General features: G+C 37.3%; 1 long non-coding RNA gene across 1 annotated transcript; it reads right to left on the bottom strand.

Moving 5' to 3' along the window:
- Positions 1–343: 343 nt before the first annotated feature.
- Positions 344–6,945, bottom strand: LOC130580967 (uncharacterized). The gene is made up of 3 exons (XR_008966177.1): positions 6,673–6,945; positions 4,515–4,717; positions 344–1,832 (listed from the first exon to the last, which is right to left on the bottom strand). It is a non-coding gene; the product is annotated as an uncharacterized LOC130580967 (long non-coding RNA).
- Positions 6,946–11,712: the final 4,767 nt, after the last annotated feature.

The raw sequence follows: 11,712 nt of genomic DNA, 5'->3' as shown, positions 1-11,712 counted from the left end.
TTAATATAAATTTTAGTATCTCCTCTGTGCAGTGCAATCGTATTAGGAAAGCTACAGGCAAGTCAGTTTGTGCTCAGTCTAAGGTTTAGCTTCGTGTAAAGAAACTTCACCGGTTTTTTTTTTTTTAAAAAAAAAAAAAGAAAGCTGCCAATCCAATTTAAAAATTAACCAGTCTCTTGGAAAGACAACGGGGGTGGGGGAGAGATGGTCCCCATTGCATCAGATTTAAACCAGTGGAATTGTCAGGAAATGGGCAGTTTGAGCCAGTCCTGGTGTTATATCCTTACACTCTCACGTGGAAACCTCCAGCCAAAAGGAGTAAGGAATGGGTGATTCTCCTTCTCGTCAAAAGCATTGATTTTGAAAGGAGTATTTRTATTTTTAAAACATCTAAAGAAAAAAAGGAGTTCATGTTGTTTTTCATTCACATTAAGAGATACTCCACTGTTGAATATAAAAGTCAATGGACTACAGCATCTCCTGGTGAATCTCTGTAGACAAAAGAAGATGCTGCCTTTTAGAAATAAAGATTAAATAGAAATAAACGCAGCTTAACAATAGCAACATGAAAAACAACTCTATTATTCAGCCTCTGATTTCCATTCAGACTGTCTCCTAATTTTTGAAGTATTTATTTTCTACTTAATTATTCCAGGAAAATTGAGATTATAGGATTGAACATATTGCCAACAACCTGAGGTATGAAGTGCTTAAACTTCAGCTACAGAGGTGGTAATTATTGTAATTGGTGCATGTGAAGTAAATATATCAAGTAGTGTAGAGTTCAAACTCGTGCCAGTCAGTCTCCAGTTGGCACCAACAGCTCTGTCAGGAGGATACAGAGGTCTCAGCAGGACTTATTACTGGCAACTGTTCAACAGTTCTCTTCTCCAAATGGTTTCAAGGGGATTTGGGTGGGAAGAAAGATAATTTTTAACAAATTAAACTACCTAAAAATGGCGAGATGCCCAGAGCCACCTAGTCTGCCTTAGTCACTACTACCAAACCATTTTTAAAAGGAAGATTAAAAATATCATTGCTGGGAAAATTGCCTACCTGGCTTTAACAACTCAATCAGATCCCTGCAAAATTAGCCAAACATGTGCTGTGCTCCACACTACAAGAGAGTGTAAAATACGTCCCGAGTAAAAGGTAGAGCAGAATATTCACTCAGTGTGTGTTTCTCAGAAAACCACCTCAAGTTAGCAGAATATAAGTATCCCTAGAAGGATTGGGATAAAGAAATTTAAGAAAACAGTTTAATTTTTAATACAAATTTACCAAGATGAGGAGGAATGTTTTTTTCCCCCATTAGTATTTCTCTCACAACATTTGTAAGGTGTAAACCAGAGTTTAGCTTTGCACTGCRAGCTCTCACAGGAGCCTCTGCCCTGTGCCAGATTGATGTCCAGCTGCTTTGTTTGGATCTTGCTAAAATGCCTTTTTTCAAACASTGAATGTGTCACTTCTAGCTGAGGTCTCCAAGAGAAGATTTGAGTTTAATGCACGGCAATAAAAAGAGGAATATGAGAATTCTTGCTCTCTTTAGTGTCAGCTTTGGTTAAGACGTATGAATGCACATGAATAGTCTTGTCAGAATCTCTGGGGCTACTGACATTCAAGATCCAACATATTATTACTTCTGACCAGAACATTAGCTGCTGTGCAGGAAGGAGAAGGGGAAGAGGAGAAAGGGAAAAAGATCAGACCACTCCCTAATCAGGCAGAAATTGTTACGTGTTTCTCTGGTTGGAAATCTCTGAACAGAACTTTTCTGCTGTGAAAATACAGCGCTCGTGTTCTCCAGTCTCGTTGTACAGCCTCTTTAAAATCTGCAGCAGGAAAAACAACAAAAAAAAAAAGCATATTTTAATTCAGGATCTTGCTCATTTTACTCATGGAAAGGATCCTAATTAACCTATAAATAATGACTGTATAACCAAGTATTACATCCTTGTAAAGGACACRTGGAAAGAAAGGTTTGAGCATTTCAAGCTGCTGACTCTATTTTTTACTGTTTCTTTGAATCACTAACTTCAGATACAAATCAGCTAATTAAAGAATTTAGTTAAAATAAGGTGATTTTCATTCCAATCTCAGTATATATCATATACTACATGGAAAGGTCTGTTCACCAGAAGCAAAAATCTTCCAATGTCCTCTTGGCTGAATTAAAACATACTTCAGATATTTTTAGTTGTCRTTGTTCACAATTCATTCCTAAATAAACTGAAAATATGCAGAAATTAGATTAATCAGTGTATTTTTGCTCTGAAATTTGAGCTGAAGAGTGCAACCAAAGGGAATATCCTGCCCTTTGGGACTGGAACCACCTTTAGTCTCCATTCAGGAGCTCCAGCACGTCAGACAAAGGCCGGGATTTGTTTGGAGCAATCAGTGATAGCAGACCTTTACATATTTGAAGTGCAACAGATGGTCCTCCAAGGAGAACATAATGACTGGCAGACAGTACTTCGTTAGAGTGGCTTGGAATGTCTTCAGCAATTACACAGGCAGTGTTTTGGGGGGAAGCCCTGTCATCTCTGCCACTCTTCTCGTGGAAATAGCTGTGATTTCCTTGTTTAGATGCCACAAATTTGTATCTTCTAAAATGCAGGCRGTGAACTGGGAAAGGAAGCACCTTTGGCCCTTCCAAGGCTACTCAAGATGAGGCTCAGGCTGAGAAGAGAGATGTGAGTATAAAAAACTGAAATCAGCATTAAGGGGAAAGAAGTTTGGGCACATAACTGTAAAACTATGAATCCATAGCCAAGTATTCCATGGACATGTAAATCAGCAAAAAAACCAAGGTTTAGCACAAGGTTTAGTCAGTCAGAATTTTAGAAATCAGGAGGTCTATAGGTACAGGAGGCAGAATATCAAGGGGGAAAAAACAAAAGGACCTAAATTACTGAATAACAACCTCCTCTCTTTGGGAAACAGGTGATTTTTTGAGGACTCCCCTTCGACATGAAACACTATGGTTGGGCAAAGGGTGCTTTTTTGAGGCTGTCCATTCTTCCCATTTTCACAGAGAAGCCATTTCACAAGCCAGCAATTAAAATTTCTAAATTTTAAAGAGTCATAAAATGCTGATCTTTAATGCTGCAAATGTAGCTTAGAACAATTTCACTTCCACCTCTCGTGTCCCTGTAATTCTAGGATTATTCTGTTCCATTCTAAACCTTCCCCACCAAATTCATCYTAAACAAAATTTTATGTGGCACAACATAACCACAACAAAAAATGTGTCCTTTCCCAATGTAACTTAAATGTTGATGGAATCATAACTGCATTACTCCCTCTCCAATTAGCAGCAGCAATTCTTTATGTTTGCTTACGAAGCGTGAACCGTTCGCTTGTCGCTACAAAGACCTTCTGTGGAGGACTTAAAAAAACAGCCCCAGCAATTAAAATGACAACAACAGAGGTGGATTGGTCACATCTCTGACACAAAATATCCAGCTGTTTCTCTCCAGAAAAAGGAGACACCAACTCCATGAAATGTTATGACCGAATTTTGACAGCGCTGCTGGATATTCTGGCAAAAAGATGGATTTCTAAGAAAGGAGGAGACTAATATGAAACTATGTCTAAGCTCACAGATTGATTTTTTCCACATGATCAGGATTGTCATTCATGCTTTTTATCCATACAAATTTCCCCCTTTTCTTTGCTAGAACTAGAGATAGTCTATTTTGTGAGAAATTCTCTAAAAGAAAAATGTTGGGGTTTGTCCTCAAAAATAAGGCAAAAAGTGATCTGGTAGGGTTAGAACTGGAAAATCAGATTTTCAACTTACTTAATTTGGTTGTGTTAAAAACATTGTGAGAGTTTATTARGACCATAAGTCTCATTACAACCAGACTATTATTTATAAAACAGAACATCTTTTATAATCACATCTGTCTGCTGCTGGTTCCTGCCTATTCTGCTTCCCAGTGAGATGGGAAGTTAATTGTAATACATGTAGGGAATATTTTAAATTATTTTAAATATATATTTAAAWAATAACAAAGACTGAAAATKAAATGTTTCAGGTTAGCTTTTSMTAGTTAGGATTATGGGAGATAGATATATATAAAGAGATAAAAATATAGATTTATTTATCCTGAAGTGATAAGGCAGCTTTGATTTTTAATATAGCAAGAGAAAATAACTGACACATACAGAAGCAGCCACTCAAGGGGGGAAAACCACCCCAAACACTGTCTGTAGGATCCACCTACAGACACRTCCTTGGAGAAAAACTGATGAGAAAATTATCAGGCAGATTTTCCTTGCTGTTTCCTTTCTGGAAGTTTTTGCCTCTCATAACAGCATAGCCATGGCAAGTGATATGTATCAGAATTCATCCATGCAGTATATTTTGCACATCAAATTGATTATCCATGACTTCTTAGGCAAACACAGGAATGCAGAAAACATGTCAGCTGTTAGAGACAGAATATATGGGCATTTCACTCCTTACTTTACATTTAGAAAGAGCAGCAGATAATGAGCTCAACCATTACCTTGAGAATAAATTTCATTTCCAAGTTCAGAAGTATTTCCAAGCTCCTCATCTGTTTTGTGAACCAGAACTTACAGGTAGCTCATAACATTTGTCTTCTGAGCTGTGTTTGTCTCCAGAGTAATTGTCATAAGTGGGCAAAGGCTTTAATGTCCTCATCTTCATCCCTTCAACCATGATGACCTTACAGACTCAAAGCAATCACTGCAAAATACAGAGGACAAGGRAAAAAAATTAAGAAAATAAAAGCTCTGTCTTTTTCCTTCTCTAAATTCCCAGAATTCATCTGCAGATTCATGCCTGTAGCAAAGAAAAAAAAAATCAGACTAAAATATTACCCTTCTGTATGTTTCATCTGGTATAATTGCTTGACAACAAACATCTCTAGCTCTGCAAGTATTCTGCAGTGAATTTATTCACATCAGGAAAAACACATCACAAAGGTGTCTAGCTTGAAAGTTTCCAAATCAGACACCAGTGACAAAAAAAAACCAGAGTGACAGAACAGGCAAAAAGCATTCTGGGGACACACAGAACATCTTTTCAACAACAGCCACGAAATATTAGACAGCCAACATTTTTGAGATCATCAGGGTTTTACAAACCAGTTATTAATCCTGAGTAGTAGTAGTCGAAATAATAATAATAATAATAATAATAATAATAATAATAATAATAATAATAATAATAATAATAATAATAATAATAATAATGTCTGAGCAATATGTCATAAATAGAACTATTTTTTGAAGATGTTTGCTATTTAATGCAATGGAAACTCTTCCATTCCACACTTTGGCCAAGTGGTTCAGACACTATTTTCACTAATACACCGAGCACAAGATGTTCAGTCTCAAAAGGTGAATTCCTAGATATTGGGATGATAAAGCCATTTGAGACTCTGTAAAATATATATCATACAATAATTACATTTCATTTTGCAGTGTACAAAAATATATTCATGAGACTGCAGAAGCTTGTCAGGCATTCTTTATTTTCAAAGGGTAACACTCATCCATGAAAATAGTCTGATTTAAATCACTGTGATTGCTGGCAGATGAAAATTACTGGATAAAGCAAATAGTGTCTTATTGGAAAYCAAAGCTACAAGTTTGAGTCACTCTTACTACTGAGATACTCAAACCTGACCAGGCTTTGGGTACTAGAAATGCCATCTGCTTTCCAACATATTGGCCTTGCTATTGGCAGAAATCTTGCAGGATTTTACAGTGAAATCAAAACAAGTCCAAATGTGGAAGACTTGAAAACTTGGCCTCTGAATGACTGTAAAATGCAAATAAAACAATAAGTTGCAATCAGAATGTGGGAGTGGAGATGGAGCTCCAGCTGGAAGTTCAATTAAATCTTTTGTGTGAAGTGAGTGACCACTACTCAATATTGCATTTSGCATCAGACTTCAGAACCTGAGCAGAAAACCAGGGAGAAGGAAAACCTGTGCTGGAAAAACCTAAAAGATTCAGGGAGGAACCTGGTGGAAGTGCCCTTCCTCTGCAGACAGAGAGAGGCAACTGCAGGGAACAAATAAACTGGCAAGAAAAAACACAACATATGGATCCCAAACCCACAAATTTATGGAATGCAGCACCTAACTCTAACACATATGGATCCCAAACACACAAACTTCCAGAATACAGCCCTTAACCCTAACCCTAAACCTAACCCTAACCCATATGGATCCCAAACCCACAAATATCTGGAATACAGCCCCTAATCCTAATCCTAACCCTAACCCATATGGATCCCAAACCCACAAATATCTGGAATACAGCACCTAACCCTAACCCATATGGATCCAAAACCCACAAACTTCTGGAATACAGCACCTGGAAGTACAATAGAGAATAAACGCCCCTTCTGTGAGGTAGAGCAGAGCCTGTGTCAACAAGAATCACACGCTCCCGCTGTTGCTCAACAGATGTACTTGAAGGAGAGATAAGGTACTTCAGAACCCCCACGGGAGTTAYGTGCAAAAGGTGTTGCCTCCTGTGCCTCTTTCCATGCAGGGAAGGGAGCAGCAGGCAGCATTCAGACACCTAAWTCTGCACTAAGTGAGGAAAAAGGAGCAGAAGAATTCTTGTCAATACAATCAAGCACAGAGTGAATACATTTATAAATTAGATTACAGTAAGGACACTCACCACTGGAGAAAACTGTGAGCAGATCTCTCTTCTGAGGAAGGTTTCAAGATTATTTTCCTTTTCTCAAATCTACATCATCAGTGATGTGCCATAAATGAATATTCTCTTGCAGATAAAGTCTTCACCTTTTTTCAGCTGCAGTAAGAAGTGCCTTACAACACAGATCCTGCAAGGAGGTTTTACTTCTGGGAGTAATCTCCTCAAARAGAGAGGAGAAAGCATGAGCAAAAATCACTTGCACAATCATGTTTCATAACTGTTCCTAGCCTAGTGGTATTGGTTCTTCCTGAGYACAAAAAAAAATGCACAAACTTTTCTTCCTCTTCTACTAAGAGGGGGGAAAAAATCTGCTTATCCTTGGATACACAGAGAGTTTGGAGGAGCTCCAAACAATGGAGCACTGTGTGCCCCACTCATCACACAGACACTGAAGAAAGAGTGTGGCAAAGAATGCACAAAGTATGTAATTACTGTTTCACAAGATAATTCCATTATTAATACATCCCCAAAGATAGCATGCACAGCTCTGCAGTTTAATTAGATGGTAACTGGAGGGGGTTTGAATTTATGAGGTAATAAATATATTTTGGACTAATAAACTCCAAGGCTGAAGTGTTTATTAATCTAGAATATAAAGATTACATAGTTGATAGGAGACAACCTCAGGTTGCACTGAGATGCCTGTTGTTTATATATYTCAAAATTAATATTTTCCTCCTTTTGGGAGCTAGATGAGAAAGTCAGGATTGCTRGGGATGGTACTGAAAAATACTAGAAACTGTCCAACAATTCTGTGTTCTCAAAGGCAAAGGCTATTTAAGTCTCAGCAGATGGTGTGGTTTGAAAGTTTTGATCAATTTATCACCTCCTAAACTATTAGGTACTGCAAATAAACTCCCTTCTGACACTGTCAGTGCCTCATTCTRATGGTAAAAAGCTCAGATTCCCTTGTAGGAGAAACAGAGCCTTTATAAGACTGACAGACCCCTCCTCTGTCCCCCCCAAATACTCAATTCCACCTCTATTTTCCCGCTTTTGGATTTACCTCCAAGACCACACCATGACCACATGAACAAGCACATCAATTTTGGTGTCTCACTGAATTTTTTTCTTCCCTGAACACGGTTGTATAAACTTTTTGCCTAGTGCAGCACATTAAGGATTTGGAAACCAACAGAGTTGTGAGGATTTATATCCCAAACAGCTGTGCCAAGAAGTCAGAGGAATCAAATGGTCTCATCTGTTAACTTGTCCTCAGGTAGTTACAATGAGAGCTTTATAAATTACCAGAGTTCACTCCATTTAAACCATATTTCTCTGTTATTTTGGAAGTGCTAAAGCCTCACTCAGGCAAGACAGAARACCAGATTTGGTCCAGGAAAAAATGGGCATGATTGAAGTCAAGGACCAGTTTTGCTTAAGCCAAAGCTAAATTTAAGCCCGAGGGAATTGCAGGGAAAGAAAAAGGGAGAAACACGAGGAGGGACAACTTGTGGGACCTTGCAGGTGAATCAAGACTACAAGTGCAAAGGAACTGTTCCCATACCTGGCTGAGCRATGGCTGCTGGACAAAACCAGGGAATCCTGGATGTGCCAAAAGAACTGTGGAGSAAAAAGAGGAGGAGARAGGCAAGAAACACCACAGCTTGGAYTTATTGGTAAGGAAAAACCCTGCTTTGCTGAGCCAGCCCACACTGGGTGCCAGCAGGAGGAAAGTTTCATTACCAAGGGCTGTAAAGATTTAAAGATATTTAGGAAAATGTTTATTAAGGAGTTTAGGTGATCCAAATAGAATTGGCTGTGTGTTCAGACAGATTCCAGGGTGGTTCCACAGGTTCAGGGCAAAGTCCTCAACTTCTTGGAAAGCCTCTCCAGATAAATCATGGAAGATGACAAAGAACCATTTCCAAAGYTCCTGCTTTTTCATTCCCAGGTTTWCATCCTCTCACCAACTGAAACAAGTCACAGAACCAACTTTCCAATATTAAATCTCCAGGCAGTATGTTATTCATACAGCTTATGTAGATGTCTTTACCCTCTGGAAAAACAAAGTTTAAGAAAAATGGCTCTATCTTTGGGGAACAGTTTAAGTCTCAGGATAACTACATTAGGAAATCTAACTCTATTACTTCGTATCTTACATTTTATTACAAGATTGGTAATAGGAAATTACCAAATAAAATTGGTATTTTACTTGGTAATTTTTTTCCATGGGTCTCRTCTAATATGAAAGATGGTGATCATCAAATTTATTCAAGTTTTCCTGTCAACAACATCATTAACCAAATCCCTCAATTTCAAAGTAAATAAAAGCATCTGGGCTTCTCGCACAGCAAGACTGACTTGCATATTTAAGCCTCATATATAGATGAATCTGCACTGGACCAAATTTGCATATTAATGAAGGACTAATTGCTCTTTGCAGTCAATTTTATGCAGATGAATTTACTCCTCTCAGTACAATTTTCATAATGTTCGGAAAGAACCAAAAAATGTGAAACTTTTTAAAAGTACACAAATGTTAGACAATCGAGGAAGAAATATCCTAATGACTTCCAACAGCTTTACATTAAATTGTATATAATTCATCTTTTATACTGTTGCTTTATTTTAACAGCCTCCCACAAAGAACAGAACAATCCATGGAATAACTTCAGCCTATTCCCCTTCCTCGGTCTCAAATTTTAACAGCTTGTAATAACCCATTATATGTTCCAGTTTCCAGCTGGAAGGATGGAGCCTGAATTTTTAGGAGAAGTTCAATTTGCTAAACAGGAATTTATTTGCTCCCAGTCATCCTCATGCCACAGGACAGTTAGGACAGAGTTCATCCCACACAATTTTAAGGTAGTTTCTATCCAGTTTTGTACTATTAAAGAAAAAAGGCCCAAATCCTTGTTGAGTCTCCCCTGAGCTAAAGTACAAAATACCAGGGAAATGATTRGAAAGTTCATGGGACAGAAAAACATCAACAGATGTTGAGGGRAAATGGGAATGTTAGGGGAGATACATATGGAAGTGGATGAGGAAAGGAAGTGGGAATGGAAGGAGAGGAAAATGATGCCTCAGGTCTGGCGAAAAAGAAAAAAACTGAAGGATTTGGGAGAAAGTTCAAGGCAAAGTAAACAAATAAAAGAAAAAAATGCAGCCACAAATGTAGCCACAAAACAGAAAAAGAACAGGAAAGATAATGAAATAAGAAATAAAGTGAGAATCAGAGAGCACACGATACATAAAGAAACACATAAAAGAATATACAGAAAACACAGTTTTTCCTAATTCTRCCAGAACAGAAGGGCAGAGTTAGTGGGAATGCATCAGGAATCTGAATTTGCATGTATAGCCTTCCTCTTGCCAAAGCAAAAAGCCTTATTTTAACTGTGAAAACTGAAAACCATAATATTGATATGTATCATAAAATCACTTACAGAAGACCATTTTAATCAAAAAAGGAATTGCATAAAAGAAAGTTAGATCTTTAAATGACTTTGAGGCCTTTTGTATAAGGAATATGGGAGTGTGGTTCACATTCCCCACATCTGCCATATCTTTGATTGCATTTTTTGCCCTTCTCAACAGATTTTGCTGCTTTTTCTCTATTTTGCTCATAAAGGAGAAGGAAAGGAAATGTATCTCCTTTATAATTTCTGTACACAGCATTTGAAAACCTGTTCTGGGCACTCCCCCTCTTTCCCAAAAAATGTCTGGTTCAAGTGATTAATGCCGTGTGAATGTAAACATAGATAATTATTCAAACAAGAACAAGATGTTCCACCCGAAATGATTGGCTTTYCAGGGGCTGAGATGCCTACTTCTAATCATCAAGAAAGGTTAACCTGACCAGATTTAATTAACCACTTAATACAATAATAAAGATTCATAAATAATGGTGAGGAAGCCCACAGAGGCAACAGTGAATCCAAATAAATCCCTCCAGCAAGCACAAAGTCTGGGCTGTTGTCACTTGATCACAATGATGTAAGAATTCCCAAGTTTTTAGATCCACTAGGCAGAGTTTTGCACTTCTCCATGAGGAACTCAATTAATAGTTGGTTTTGATTATTATTGAACAAACAAAAAGCAAGAAACCACATCCCTAAAATCCAGTGATAAAAAGATCCCAGTGATATTTCTTAACACTGCACTTCAAATTCATAGATGAAGTCAGCTGGTTTGTACAGATTATTTGAGGGCTACAGTGAATTAAATTACTATTTCCTCATATAAATAAATAAAAATATAAATAAATAAATAAATAAATATAAATATATACATATAAATACTAAAATATAAATATAAATATATGGAGATATCTGACAGACTTTTTCAAGACAGAGTTACCAGTTTCAGTGAAAAAAATAGTCTCGAATATTCCCTAGTAATGAAACAAAAGCTTTCTATCACAATGATAAAGTAATTTGAAAGTAAAAATAAATATTTAAAGCAATTAAATGTTTTATATTGCAAAATATTTTATAATTCAAAGAATGTTAGAAAATGTTGCTGGCCCTCTATCTCTTGATAACGTGCACAGCACTTGCTGGTTGAGGCAGGCTGTGCTCACAGTGTGACCAAATAATGAGRATTAAAGAGGAGGACTGGGCATCAGCCCTTCCATTTTCTCTCAGTGAAGTTTAAACATCCCTTAAAAATAAACAACTCAGTGCAAACCAACAGATCTGCCATTGATTCATTCTGTTCATAAAAAGTAACAACATCGTGGTAAATTCAATCCAGTCAATGAGAAGTTTATGAGCCTAAATACATCAAAAGRGCAATGAAAGCTAATATATAGTGATTAAATAACAATCTGTGAGGAAAAGACACCCAACTTTCAATTCCAGGGTAGGAAAATCATCTCCTGGTGAAAAATGGGGTTTGAATTCTTTCAGAGGACACTTCAGCCATTTGCCCTTTTAAACAGCGTGGAAGTTCACGAGGCAAGATTAACTTCCAATTTAACTGAAGTGGAACTCAAATAAAGTTTTCTGATTCAAATCTGCATCTCTGTGCCTCCTGGCAGTGCCAATATTGCTGGAA

Source organism: Malurus melanocephalus, unplaced genomic scaffold, assembly GCF_030028575.1.
Source record: "Malurus melanocephalus ecotype Western Australia unplaced genomic scaffold, MMel_1.1 scaffold_376, whole genome shotgun sequence".
Taxonomy (NCBI): domain Eukaryota; kingdom Metazoa; phylum Chordata; class Aves; order Passeriformes; family Maluridae; genus Malurus; species Malurus melanocephalus.
This window is presented reverse-complemented; position numbering and strand designations above follow the sequence as displayed.